The sequence below is a fragment of the Neofelis nebulosa genome, chromosome 2 (genome assembly GCF_028018385.1).
Source record: "Neofelis nebulosa isolate mNeoNeb1 chromosome 2, mNeoNeb1.pri, whole genome shotgun sequence".
NCBI lineage: Eukaryota > Metazoa > Chordata > Mammalia > Carnivora > Felidae > Neofelis > Neofelis nebulosa.
The window spans coordinates 74381463-74396213 of NC_080783.1; the positions used below are offsets into that span (position 1 = coordinate 74381463).

The window sequence follows — 14751 nt, forward strand, 5'->3', positions numbered from 1 at the left end:
TTTCAGCCAATTTGGAGACCCAGGAAAGTAAATGTACAGTGAGAAATCTCTCTGTGCCTATTTTGTGAGCAGGTATTGATTGCAGTGTTGGATAAAATGGACATTTAAAAAAATGTTTATTTTTGAGAGAGAGAGAGAGAGAGAGAGAGAGAGAATGCAAGCAGTGGGGGTGGGGGAGTGTAGAGAGAGACACAAACACACATAGATAGGAAGACAGAGGATCCAAATCAGGCTCTGCACTGAGAGAAGAGAGCCTGATGCACGGCTGGAACACCCAAGCTATGAGATCATGACCTGAGCTGAAGTCAGATGCTTAACTGACTGACCCACCCAGGCACGCCTAAAATGGACATGTTTTATAGCTTAAGTGTGGTTGCAAGAAGGTAAAACCCAACTGTAACAAGCTTAAACCAAACAGTATTTATTGACTCAAGGGAATGGGCAACCTAAGGGAGAAACAGCCTTCAGCAAATCTAGATGCAGTGCCATCAAGACTGGTCCCTCTCACTCTTCACCTTCACGTTCTCCTTCCCTTTGTGTTCACTTCACTCCCAGGTAGACTCTATCTGTGTGAGAACAAAGATGGCCATCAGCATCACTAACAGTCAGCAACATCAAGGAAAAGAACTCTTTTTCTCCCTGCATACATGGCAATCCTGAGAAAAGATTCTGATTGGCTCTTCATGGATCAGGTGCTAAGTGACAAGCAGACCAATAACTGTGTCCAGAGAAATGGTGTACACATTCTGACATGCTGTTCTAACTCCTGTGTCGATTCCTATGGTAGATTACGTGGGACCACATGACTGACAGACTCACCAGAATCACACAGAGTGGGCTAAAATCATTTCCTAAAAAAAGAAAGAGAAAGGCTGTTGCAAAAAAATGGGGGTGGGGAAGGAGAGCGGGTATAAAAAAATTGTAAACACATTATAGACAAACCATGGTACACACCTTTGGGCCCAACTTCACCTACTGTATCAGAATATTTCTGCAGGATTCCTACACATGCTAAAGTTTGATCCATACTACAGTTTGTAAAATGAAAGGAATTCCAGGAAAGACATTGAGGAAAAATAAGATTATGAGGTGAAAGAAGTAAATCAGAGCTAGAATGAAGAGTAGGTAATAGATGGATGAAATAAAGGGGAGAAAGGGAGAAATAGAAAAGCAAAAACAAGCAATAGCACAAGCAGCATTTGGACAAACAAGGCATGTTCTCAGGAGTCAGTCAACTTTACCTTCATATATCCTAGGGGCTGTTGTATAGAAATCACTTCAGCACAGTGCTGGAAAGAGACGGGCTTAGGAAGGAGAAAGGCTTGGGTGTGAATTCTCATTTTGCCACTAATCAGCTTTATGAATTTAGGCAGATGACTCATCCTCTCTGGTATCAGTCTTCTGATCTATAAACTGGAGATAATGATATCTTGCTCACAATATTCTCCTGAGGCTCCAGAGACAGTAATGCATGCAAAAATAGTTGTTCTTGTCTTAGATGCCTCCCAGTTCTCTTAACCCTTGCTGCAGAATTAAGACCCAAGAGGTAGGGAAAATTTAGGAAGAGAAAGGCTTGTGCTTAATATGAAGAGCTTTCTAACAACTTGAGTCACCTTACAACCTAATTAGCTGTGACCTCATTGATAAGGACTGAATGTGTTTCCCCCGACCCCAGATTCATATGTGGAAACCTCAAACCCCAATGTGACTGTATTTGCAGAGAGAGCCTTTATTGAAGCAATTAAGCTTAAATGAGGTTATAAGGGTGGAGCCCTGATCCAATAGGATTAGTGTCCTTATAAGAAGAGGCATCAGAGAGTTTGTTCCCCTTTCTCCGTGGAAGGGAGACAGCAAAGAGGCAGCCATTTGCAAGTCAGAAAGAGAGCTCTCACCAGGAACTGATCCCTGCTAGAACCTTGATCTTGGACTTCCCAGTTCCCAGACCTGTGAGAAAATAAACTTCTGTTAAGCCACCAGCCGACAGTGTTTTATTATCACAGCCTGAGCAGACTAAGATCCTCTCCTCACTGGAATTAAAACAAGCTGACAGTCACCTTTCAGAGATACAGAGGGACTTTCCATAGGAGGACAGTAGAATAAGAACAAACTATCTCTAATTCTATCCCAGGACTTCTCAACCTTGGCTGCATATTAGAATGACCTGGGAACTTTTTATTCTTATTTTCCAAGATTAAATAATTATTTAAAAAAGAATACCACTCATGGGAGGGAAATCAACGTTATCTCCCATAATTCTCTGCATCTGGAACTATAGAAATATCACTGTCCCTGCCCCACAGCTTCAAATTAACATTCTCAAGTCACGACAATAACTCTTCCCAAAGGGACCTTCTGGAAAGACAAGCTATTTCATCAGCTCATATTTCCCTCTTTTTGTAGCATGTACTAGCTACCTATCCAAGAAATATACACTGGGGAGTAAGGAGGGGATCCAAGAAAGCCCCCAGTTGTTGACAGCCACAAGATTAGAGACAAGCACAAAGGAGTAGCTCAACATACTGGTAAAAAGTCCTATGACAGCTTGGGAATAACTTCATTTCGTTCATGGTAGAAACCCCACTGTCTAGTGCATAGGTAACAGAGCAGTGAGTTATAAAGCCACAAGGAAATGATGTCACCTAGGAGTTGAGGAATAAAACCCACAAAAAATCCTAGGATGCCCTCTTCACAATAGAAGGTTACTATGGGGTCACAAAGTCCACAGTACTTGGATTCTCTGCCAATGAATTGTACCATAGATCTCAGAGTTGGTCATGTGGAAGGGATTTATGATAAGGGTAGCAGCAGAACGAACCGTCATCTCTCCTGAGTTGTATCATTCATAACTTGGTCAAGGGAAGGTGTGACTTCTTTCTGTTCATTTCCAGGGCCTAAATCCTGTAAAACTTTACCATAGACCACAGTTCCAAGGACTCCTGAACACAGTCTTAGAGTCTGTGAACAACTCATGCTTCCCATCAATGCTCCCAATGTGCTGAACATGATAAAACAGACAGGAAACTGACATACTTGCTGCCCCCAAATATTTCATTCTATTGTTGGAAGAAGAGGCTTATATCCCACCTGGATGAGCACCTTCAAGTGCATGAGAGACTGGGACAGGATAGTGAGGCAGGAGCCCAGGAGCACTTGACAGACCATATTTGCTATGATGGCACCTGGAGATGGACAGACATATGGAACCACCAAGCAACTGAGTTACTCCCAGGTCTGACCTGGGAACTTTTTAAATATACTGATGAGAAAGAAAGAAAAAGAAAGAAAGAAAGAAAGAAAGAAAGAAAGAAAGAAAGACAGACAAAGGAAAGAAAGAAAGAAAGAAAGAAAGAAAGAAAGACAAAGAAAAGAAATACAAAGAAAAGGAAGGAAGGAAGGAAGGAAGGAAGGAAGGAAGGAAGGAAGGAAGGAAGAAAGGAAGGAAGGTACTGATGCCCAAATTCTCCCTCCTAGACCAATTAAATCAGGCTTTCTGGGTGTGTGCATTCTAAAATAGTGTTCCAGGTTACTTTAATGCGCAGCCACGGCAAGATTGAGAATCGATACCTTAAGAGATCTGAGACCCTTTCCAGCTCAGAGTTAGTATTAATTTATTGAGACTTACATCTGGTGACCTAAGAAAGGAGTATGTGTCATGAACCCCATTTTGCCAGTACGAAAGAGAGAAAAGAAATGAATTGTGAAGTTAGTTCCCCAAGTCATTAAACAAGCAGATAATGAAGTTGTAATATCTTATCTTTCCATGTATGACCTTTGGAATTCCTAAACTATATTTAACAGTGTAGTAGACATTTGTCATTTTTGCTAGCCAGCATCCTTCCCCTTGTATTGGAAGCAGCTTGTCTTTGGGGTGGCTACTCCTTACAATTCTATGGAGTCTTAATAGGACAGTCGATTACAAGATGCCCCATCACAAATTAATCCACCAGACTCTTTCTTCAGGGAGAATGACAGAGGGACTCTCGGTAGGTGGAGCTGTACTATTCCCATATCACAACTAAGGAAAGAGAATGTATTCCTCAGTGAGACCCTATAGCTCCCTCCTTCCCTTTCTTCCCAACACATGGCTCTCAGCATTTCCTTTAATTCTGTGAGCATTGGGTATGCTTCCACTAACTTCCTTTTTCCACCTAGATGATTCAGAGCTTCTTCCAGTAGTTTGCAGGACTGGTTCAAAACAGGTATCTGGAAGTAAGCACTGCAAGCAACAGAAATCTCAGCCGTGGAAATAACAGATGTAGGTAGGTACAAGGCAGTGGAAATCCTCCAATTCAGTTGAAAAAGTTGAAGCCAGTTCTTTTCTTGAAATTTCCAATTTTCACATGTATCAGTAAATTTCTTGTTTTGCTCAATCTAGTTCTGATTAAACAAGCTATGTATGCAAAATGCAAGGAGTCACAAGAGCAAGGTGTTCCCCTCTTTGTGGTTATTTGGGACATCAGTAGGTTGGGGCTGCCATTGGGTGGGCCTTATAGCACTTTTTTTTTAACCCATTAGAGTAGTCTTAATGCACATCAACACCTGGCTGAAACCAAGCCTTTTGCTGTTATAGGCCTCCAAACAATAAATGGGAATTGGACATTTAGGCCCAGAGTGTAGTACCCAACCAAACTCCCCATCTAAGATTGTTGTAATAGAAAGAGCCTATAGAAAGCAAAAAGGCAGAGACAGCAAGTGAACATAATAATAATGATGATGACCACCATTTGTTAAGCCCTTACTGTGAGCCACTGATCTATGATGTCATTTAATCCTAGAAGAGCGATACTATTATGTTTTGTTTTGTTTTATTTTGTTTCTAAGGTTGAACTGCAGATGCACAGAATTGAATTGATTCAGTCAGTCATTCTTTCCCGTTACTGGCATGATATAATCATCTGTCTAGACATGACCCCTATTTTTTCTATCTTCTTTATCCCTCATTCCTGAGTGTATCGAATATATGTTGTTCCAATCTATTCTCCATAGACTTACAGATCCACAAAAATATGTAGTGTAGTGTCTGCTTTTAAAATATATATAAATGGATCATACTGCATGTCTAACTCTGCAATTTGCTTTTTTTATTCAGCATTATGTTTCTGAGACCCATCCATGTTGATATATATAGAGAGAGCTAGTTCATCTGTTTAAACTGCTCCATGGTATACTATCATATGGATATACTATAGCTTATCTATATATTTCCCCCTGATAGAATCTATGTATAGATAGATATCTATGTATTTCTCCCTGTTGTTAATTCTTTCCTATTACAAAAAACGCTTCAATGAGTAATCTTGTATATGTCCCTCAATGCATTGGGCAAGAGTCTCTCTAAGATTTACCTAGAAGGAGAATGGTGGGGCTTTAGGCTTCATGCATTTTCAGTTTTAGTAAATCCTGCCAAATTACAGAGTAGTTTTGCTAATTTACACTCCCATCAACAGTATAGGAGAGTTCTTGGGATAGATACTATTATTATCTCCATTTTGCAGATGAGGAAACACACAAAATGTCCAAAGTTAAACACTATCTATCTGAACCACATCTATCTAACTCCAGGTCTACACAACACAATGTCACTACACAACATGCACTAATTAACACCTGGAAATACATTCAGCTGCAAGTGACAGAATCCCCTACCTGTGGCTTAAGTAGCATGAGTATTTATCATGCTTAACAAAAACTTAACAAAAACTTAACAAAAACTATCATCACTTAACAAAAACAGTAGAAGGAGGTGGTTCCAGAGCAGCTAAGCAGCCCAGCTATGTCATCGGCAACATGGACACTTTTCGTTTTTAATTTCGCTATCCTCTACTGTTGAGTTATCACCCCCATTTCATTTTCTCTCAGCCTTAGGATGCCTGACATTGCTCTGACACCATGTCTAAGTTCATAACAGTAAAGGGGGGTTGGGGATGCGCAGTGGCACCATGCATGAAGTTCTTCTTTTTCTTTTTTTATAATAAAGGAAAGAAAAATGCCTTCCATGAAGTCCCCACTCACTACATCCTTTGCCATTTTTTCTCATTGGTCAGAGCCCACAACTGGTCCAACTGGTCCAATCTTCGGGCAGAGTGGCATGAGATTATGCCTGGTTTAGATCAACCACAACTCAGCCACAGGGACTACAGAGAGGATTTATCTTTTTAATACCAAGCCATCTCCATGTCTCAAATCTGTTCTGTCAGCAAAGAAGAAAGACATTGGCTGTTGGATAGCAACTTGGTTTTCTTTCATCTTTGACATTTCTTCTCAATTTTTTTTACTGGCTTCTCCTCCTCACTCAGTTGTTAAATACTTGCTTCACCTTGGGACTTTTCTCTTCCCAAAATAGTTAAGAGAGGACTAACAGATGGCCAGCAGGTCAAAATTGAGTTTGTGACCCCTGCTGTATACCCTCTCCCTATGCTGACAGCATCCATTTTCATGGTTTCATATACCATCTACATATTGATAACTCCTAAATTTGTATCCCCAGTTTCTTCTTCTTTCTTGAGCTTCATATTCATATGTAACATAGCCTCTTTAGAGATTCCTCAGACATATCAAACTCAACATGTCCAAAACTGAGCTTTTCACCTGCTACCCAGACTTGCTCTTTCTTTTCTGGTACAGTCCATCTCCAAGAATACAATTCCCTTCCACTAGAGTCACCCAAGTCAGAGACCTGTTTCACTTCCCACACAATAGCTCTCAAGTTTGTTTGCTTTTCTTCACCTGTACTGCAAACACCTTAATCTAAAACTGCTAGTAGAGAGGCGCCTGGGTGGCTCAGTTTGTTGAGCATCTGGCTCTTGGTACAGGCTCAAGTCATGATCTTACTGGCATGAGAAGAGCCCCACATCCAGCTCTGCACTGACAGCACGGAGCCTGCTTGGTATTCTCTCTCTCTCTCTCTCTGCCCCTCCTCCACTCTTGAGAGCTCTATACCTCTCTCAAAATAAATAAATAAACTTTAAAATAATAAAACTGCTAGTAGAAACTTTGTGGTATATCTCCAGACCAGCACCTGTGCACCTGGGTTATAAATGCAAATCTTAGGCCCCACCCCAGATCACTCCTGGATCAGAATCTGCATTGTAACAGGATTCCCAGGCAATTAATTAAAATTTGAGAACTTTTCATGTTGACTTTTGCTATAGCTTATTAACTGGTTTCCCTGGATCAGTGTCTTGCCCCTAAAACTCTTTCTTGACACTACAAACTTCATAAGTCACTTCCCTTATTAAATCCTGTAACTAACCCTCCCCGCCCCCCAAGATCCCCCTCCTCACTGTTGCCTTGGAGACAGAAGGCAAAAGCCTACAGAATAGACACCTTATAGAAGTTCTCCTCCTGACCAATCTCCAGCTGCATTCTGGCTTGCCCTCTGGGCTCTAGCCACATTAGTCTTCCAATTTCTGTGCCCAGCCATCTTTTTCCCAAGTCAGGGACTTTTTGCCTACAATACCCAGCATGATCACAACTTTCTCTGGCACATAGCTAACTCCCACTCACTTCCTCAAAGAAGTCCCCCTCTCTTACAGGCTTTGGGAGGTCAGCCACTCTCATGTTAACCTCTCTTTTTGCACACTGTGCTCCTTCAGATATTTATCACAGTTGTAGTTAAAAAAAAATGGTGTGCATGTTTTATTGTTTAATGTCAGGCTTTCCCCATTGAATGGAAGCTCTAAGACAACTGCATCAGCTCTAGTGTTGTTACATCCTTCTGGCACCTAGAACAGTGCTTGACACATGTTCCGTACTCAATGAGTAGTTGTTGACTCAATGAATATGAATGAATAACAGTCCCCAGGGAGTTGTCCTGGCCCGCGGTGGCCCTGCTTTCTTAGTTCAACTGGAATTAAGAATCTGCAAAAGACTGAGGAGGGCCAAGGAAGCATAATTTGACCACCAGCAAGCTAACTGGGGATGAAAACGTCCAATTCTGACAGATGTACCCCGTGCACGTGCTGAAAGAAAAACAGAAGCAGCCGCCTGAGAGTGATGGTAAACATTTTGTTCCCCAGCCAGTGCCCTCCTCAATACACTCCCAAACTGACCTTTAGAAGGACTTTTGTATAGTGGGAGGTCTCTTTTAACCTCCAATGAATAAGAGTGTGAAGTGGTGTTTGCTTTTTTCCCTTTGTTCTCTGGCTGAGAAAAGTCTGGAGGCGGTAGAGTGAGGCTTAGCAATACAATTGCCTTCCCTTTCAAATGCTAAAGAGGGTTTTTGCTACTGGTTTAGTATAATCTGAGAGTTGTAGAGGTCTGGAAGGGATCCACTCCCCTTCCTTTTGGCATCTCATTTCCTGCAGGCTAGGGGCAACTTGGCAATTAATAGAAAAACCAAGGCTGCAAAAATATAGTCAACATTGTCCTCCAAGTGTCTCTGCATGGTGAATAGCAGAGAGCTAGATGCTTCTCTCAGGAGAAGTACAGGATGTATAAATTCCCACAGTTCTGGGATGGGCCAGAGATTGTGCGGTTTGTGGCTTTCTCTTCAACTGGGAGGGAGCTGGAATCAGAGGGCGACTCGTTCAAGATAGCTGTTAGCACAGCCTTTTGACTCCCCTCCCTACAGCATGGATCTGTGTTTTGAGGGACCATAATGTTTAAACAGTTTGGGCTCTTTTAAAGAAAGAGAACATAAAACTATGAATAAAAACAGATTCAGGGCTTTGGAAAGAACTGAGGGTCTTCATTGGCTTAATGATACATCCATCTCTGACCCCGTGAGTGTACAGGAAAAGCTGAGGCTTTGAAAGTCTTGGGCAAGTTATTCACTCCCTAGAGCCTTAATTGGGTAACCAAAAAAACAAGACCCTCTAGTCCTCCTTCTTAGAAATGGTTTAAGGAGAAGATGCATGAAACAAAAGTACCTGTTATTTGATAGGACGTGCTCAATAAAAATGTCATTTTGGAGACCTCCTCTTTAGGGACTTATAGATCCATTCGAGTCACCTTCTTTCCTTAGGTTTACTGAAGTTTTTGCAGGTGTTGCTATAATCTATCTGGAATAGATATGATTACTTGGAGACTTAATCAAAGTTCCCATACTGGTAGCTGAAATCAACACATTTTTTTGGACATTCCAAGGATCCCTAATAAATTTAATTTGTATTACTTTTTAAAAAGCTAGTCCACAGCTATTTGGTTTGGTTTTCGGTTTAATTTGATGTGTTGTTTAACGTGTGTGTGTGTGTGTGTGTGTGTACACATACCCAGGCTGAGAATCATATTGTTTACCATCCCTAACACTGATCATACTTTACCAGTTCTTTCTACGTGTATAATCCTAAAGGCATCTGAGTCTATAATAAATCAGGATCAGCAGTAAACCTGTGGAGGAATGGAACAGGAAGAAGGAAAATAAAAAGGCGATGAGGTGAAATCATAGCTAGCAAGTAGGTCAATAGTATTGGGGTTAGTGGGGGAGCCTCTGGCCTTGTACTTCCTTCTTCAACTCCCAGCTCTGCCACTTACCAGTTTTCACCTATAGCTACATTCATTCGAACCTTTTAAATCTCACTTTGCTCATCTATAAAACTGGGATATTTATAGGAGTTTCCTAAGAGGTTTGCTATGAGGATTAAAATGAGAAAATCCTCTCAATGTGCTAAGAACGGTAACTGGAACAGGGCAAACCCTCCATAAATGTTAGTTATTATTAAGAGCAATTCCTGCATAGCCTGCAGTGAGCATTACGTATGTCATGTCTTGTTCACAATACTGGGGGATTAAATGGCCCTCCCCAAATGGGGAACTATCAGAATTTAGACAAGAGTCCAGTTTTAATGAGTCTCTGTTTAGTGTTCTTCACCAAATCAAAGATCCATGGATTTGTAAGATGAATGCCTATTTCTAAGTAGTAAGATGTGGGGAAAAGTGTTTCTCAGAAATGAAATATAGTAGCGCTTTTTCCTCTGTATTACCTTTTGCATCTCTTCTACCGATTTCCCTTCACTAGAACTGTTAAAAGATAAACATAGGCATATGTAAAAATTTTAAGAGTTTATTTGGGCAAAAATAAACTCAAATCAAGCAGCATCCAAACTAGCAGACCGAATAGGGCTCCATGGAGCTGTACAAAATGGTAGAATTTTAATGATCTCGTGGTTCATGAGTTCGAGTCTTGCATTGGGCTCTGAGCTGATAGTGCAGACCTGCTTGGGATTCTCTCTCTCTCTCTCTCTCAAAATAAAAATAAACTTAAAAAATGATAGACTTTGATAGGCGGAAGGGAGCAGCTCTTTTTTTACTAGGCAAAAAAGTGGGTTGGTTATTGCAAGGTTACTTTCCTTTAGGGGGTGGGGCTCTATCAGGCGATTCCTGATTGAATGATTTAAGAATCCATTTCTGGGACAGCAGAAACTATGGTTAAGTCTCAGATTGGTGTTGTGGAGTTTAGCATAAGTGACTCTTCCTTGGGCCCACTGTGTTGTTTTGTCTTATTTTGTTTTGTTTTGTTTTACCAGCATATTGTTCAGTAGTGAATGTGCCCATTGCCAGAAATATTTATGTATAAAGTTAGGTTATATATAGAAACACCAGTGTGGAGTCCTGTAGAATTTTCATCATACCCTCCATTGTCATCACTTCAAGATATAATCCAGATACTTGGTAGATTAAGTTTGGAAGGCCACTCTTTTCCTATCTAAAGAAAACTAGTAGGCAACTACATGGTGATGTTCAAAATTATATCCTAATTCAGGTTTTGATCTGATGTACACTGTAGAACACTTTAGCTGAGGCTGAGAAGACTCAGATGTGGAAATCCCACTGTGGGGAACAGTGTGATGTAGTAAAGAAACATGTTTTTTGGTATGGAGGACTCAAGTCACAACTTCTTCAACACAAGTAGCCTTGAGACTTTGCGTGAATAATATTGCCTATAAAATGGCACCAATAATCCTACCCTGCCCATTTCTACCATCAGAGTAAGGGTCAGAATGTAACAAATGTGAAATGTGATACCTGTGGGTGTCCTGTAGAAATGTAACCTTTTTAAATGTAATTTTTAATTGCTATAGGTTGTTATTTTTAGAGGAAATGAGATGGTGGAAGTTGGACAAGTCATATGTAGAAAAAAATATATATATAATTATGTATGTATTCTGAAAAGTTTATAAGGGTATAGGCCAACTTGCTTACATGATGAGGCTTTCATATTTACTTCTTTATTTATGGATTGTTTGGATTCATTTTACAACAAGCATGTATTTTTATAATATTTTTATTTCAATAAATTCCTCTAAAAACAACAAAGAAGCCCTGTGCTAAAAAGAAGTTCTTTCAAAAGCTGTAATTTGGTCAAATTGAATCCATTTTAACACATTTTATTCCAGTCCCCCACCCCAGTATGTTATTAGATGATGTGAAAACAGCTCCTACTAACACACTTCTCTTTAAATTCTACGGCCTGGGGCGCCTGAGTGGCTTGGTTGGTTAAGTGTCGGACTTCAGCTCAGGTCATGATCTCACGGTCCGTGAGTTCGAGCCTCGCGTCGGGCTCTGTGCTGACAGCTCAGAGCCTGGAGCCTGTTTCAGATTCTGTGTCTCCCTCTCACTGACCCTCCCCTGTTCATGCTCTGTCTCTCTCTGTCTCAAAAATAAATAAACGTTAAAAAAAAAATTAAAAAAAAAAATTCTACGGCCTGATATTTGGTTGTTGGTTTTGGTTAGATACCCTCACATAAGAATAGAATACCTCTTTTGGAAGAAAAATGATGAATTTTCACAATTTCTAATCAAAAGGGACCCAACTGAGCAGAGGATTGGCAGTTTCCTCAAATCACAAGTATGATGTCTCAGAAATTGTTAGTTTCCATAACACGTTAAAGACAAAAAAGTTACTTGTTTAGAAAACTAAAATGTGTAATTTTACCTTGGTGGCCAGTCTTTGTCTGGCTCTTTTGCTACTCAGAATTCCTCCTCTCATCTTAGAAACTAGTAACATGTTTTATGTGTGTGTGTGTGTGTTTTAATGCAGCTTAACTTGTAATAGCCAAAAACTGGAAACAATTAACATGTCCATCAATAGGTGAATGGATTAACATAAATGTATGGTCACACAAATGGAATACAACTCCACCATAAAAATGGGTGAACTATTTACAAACACTATGGCATGCATAAATCTTAAAATAATATGCTGAGTGAGAGAAGTCAGATGAAAACAAGAGTACATACGTACCATATGATTCCATTTATATAAAATTCTAGAAATGCAAGCTAATCTACAATAACTAAAGCAGATTCAGTGGTCACCTGGAACCAAGTGGAGGGTGAAGAGGGATGAGAGGGAGGGAACCACAAAGGGCATGAATAAATTTTTGAGGGTGACAGCCACATTTCTTCTTTTTCTTTTTTTCCCTCATAACTATTCTCTTTATAGATAAGCTTACAATTGGTGGCAAATTTTTATAGAGTGGAAAGCTTTCACTATATATTGTCTATATTTAAAGCTTGTTTATCTTTCTGAAGAGAGAAGTTCTAAGACTAATAGGTACTGGAGCTAACAAATTTAAGAAATTAGATAAACTGCTAGTTTATTAAATTTGTTTAACCTGATAGTTATAGCTTGTTAAGTTAAAGTTATATATTTTGTTTGAGAGTGATTGGTAGTGATAAAAGTTATCGAAAACAATGACTCATGTGATATTTGGGCTTTAAAATGATACCATACTCCAAAAAGTATCAACTTTCATCTTTTAGGAATTGGTCAAATGTAAATACATGTTTTTCATTATATGTTTGTCTCTCTGGTTTATTTCTCACAATAGTTTTTGAAAACAATCACCATAACAGGGTTTATTTCACAGAGGGACTTATGCAGTGAAACATAGCCAACAAGCACTACTCATACACATAAGACAACTCAGTTACCAGTGCCTGTTCACATACCTTTTCTCTGTCATCCCATCTGAATGCCACACTCTCCAGCCTCAAGAAAACTGTCATTTTCATAACCAATTCCCAGATTACCAGGTCTGTCAAACTTCAGCACTCCTACCCCATCCATCACTCCCCATCCCCACCATATATACACACACTTCATTATAAATTCTTACATGCATCAAGCAACCTTAAGGAATTTAAAATCCATCATTCTAATATCAAATAGCTCTTTAAAAACTATGGTAAGCATAGAGCAACACAGAGGGCTTGTTGTAATGCAGATTTTCATGCCTACTCAGACCTTTTAATTTTATAGTTCTGGGTAAGGAATCAGCATTTTTATCTTGAATCTTTGACATTTTAATTATTACAAGTCATGGTGTGGACCTCCTTGGGTTTATCTTGTTTGGAGCTCTCTGTGCTTCCTGAACCTGGATGTCTACTTCCGTCCCCAGATTATGGAAGTTTTCAAGTATTATTTCTTCAAATAATTTTTCTGTCCCCTTACGCTCTTCTCCTTTTGGGATCCCCTACAATGCAAGTATTTGTTCACTGCTGTTGTCTAAGACATCCCTTAACCTATCCTTACTTTTTTTTTTTTTTTTAATTCTTTTTCTTTTTGCTGTTCAGCCTGGGTGCTTTCCATTACCCTATCTTCCAGATTGCTGGTCTGTTCTTCTGCATCCTCTAACCTGCTATTGATTACCTCTAATGTATTTTTTTTCATTTCAGTTATTGTATCCTTCAACTCTAATTGGTTCTTTCTTGTATTTTCTCTTTGTTGAAGTTCTCACTGACTTCACCCACTTTTCTCTCTAGTCTGAAGAGCACCTTCATGACCATTACTTTGAACTCTTTATCAGGTAGATTGCTTATCACTGTTTCATTTAGTTCTTTTTCTGAGCTTTTGTCTTGTTTTTTTTATTTGGAGCATATTCCTCTGTCTCCTCATCTTGCTTGACTTTCTGTGTTTGTTTCTATGAATAGGACAGCTACTGCTCCTAAACTTGAAGAAATGATTCTGTGTATGGTTGTACCCTATGTAAACTATGTGTGCCTGGTGACTTTGTCTGGCTGCCTGGAGCTGTGGCTGGCATGGACAGGGGGTCCTGGGACACTCTGTGCTGGGGCTGCCCTGGTGGGATGGCTGGTGCTGAAGTGGGCACAGGCCAGGGATGTCTATATTGAGGGCACCCTGGGATGACAGCTGACGCTGAAGTGGATGGAAGCTCAGGTATTTCAGGGTGCTCCATGCAGGGGAGACCTGGCAGGGCAGCTGAAGCTGAGGCATGTGTAAGCCAGATGCTCCATGCAGGGGCACCTTAGTGGAAAGAGTCTGGAGCTAAGGTGGGCTGTGGACCAGGGATCCTGAAGCACTCTGCGCAGGGGGTGCTGTGGCAAGACAGATAGAGCTGAGGCAGGTGCGGGCCATGGGGTCCTGAGGTGCTCTGTTCTGCGGGTGCTCTAGCCAGTCATCTGGAGCTGAAGTGGTGTCGGCCTGAAGTGTTCGGGGTATTCTGCATGCATGTCATGTTGGTGAGATGGCTAGAGCTATAGTGAGAGCTGACCAGGGGTGTCTCAGTAAGCTGGGGCTGCCTTGGTGGTACAGCTGGGACGGATGTGAGCTAGGGACCTGGGTCCCACTGAGATGGTAGACTGACTATGATATCCAGAATCCTGTTCCCATCTCAAAGTGGAAGGGGAATGTAAACCATGCACCTGCAAGCCTGTCTGACCCAGAGAGAGTTCCAGCAGCTCCCTTACCATTTGGCAGGGCTCTAATGTTAGTTCTTCTGTGTTCTAGTTGTTCTTTTAGACTACACCTTTTTTTTTTCCTGTGCCGTAGGGCATTTGGGGTTGGTG

The 14751-nt window shown here is 40.6% G+C and overlaps 1 pseudogene; it reads right to left on the minus strand.

Annotated features, from left to right (window-relative positions):
* Window positions 1–1969: 1969 nt before the first annotated feature.
* The window catches only part of LOC131503659 (mitochondrial carrier homolog 2-like), a 57167-nt pseudogene continuing 44385 nt past the window's right edge, over window positions 1970–14751 (minus strand).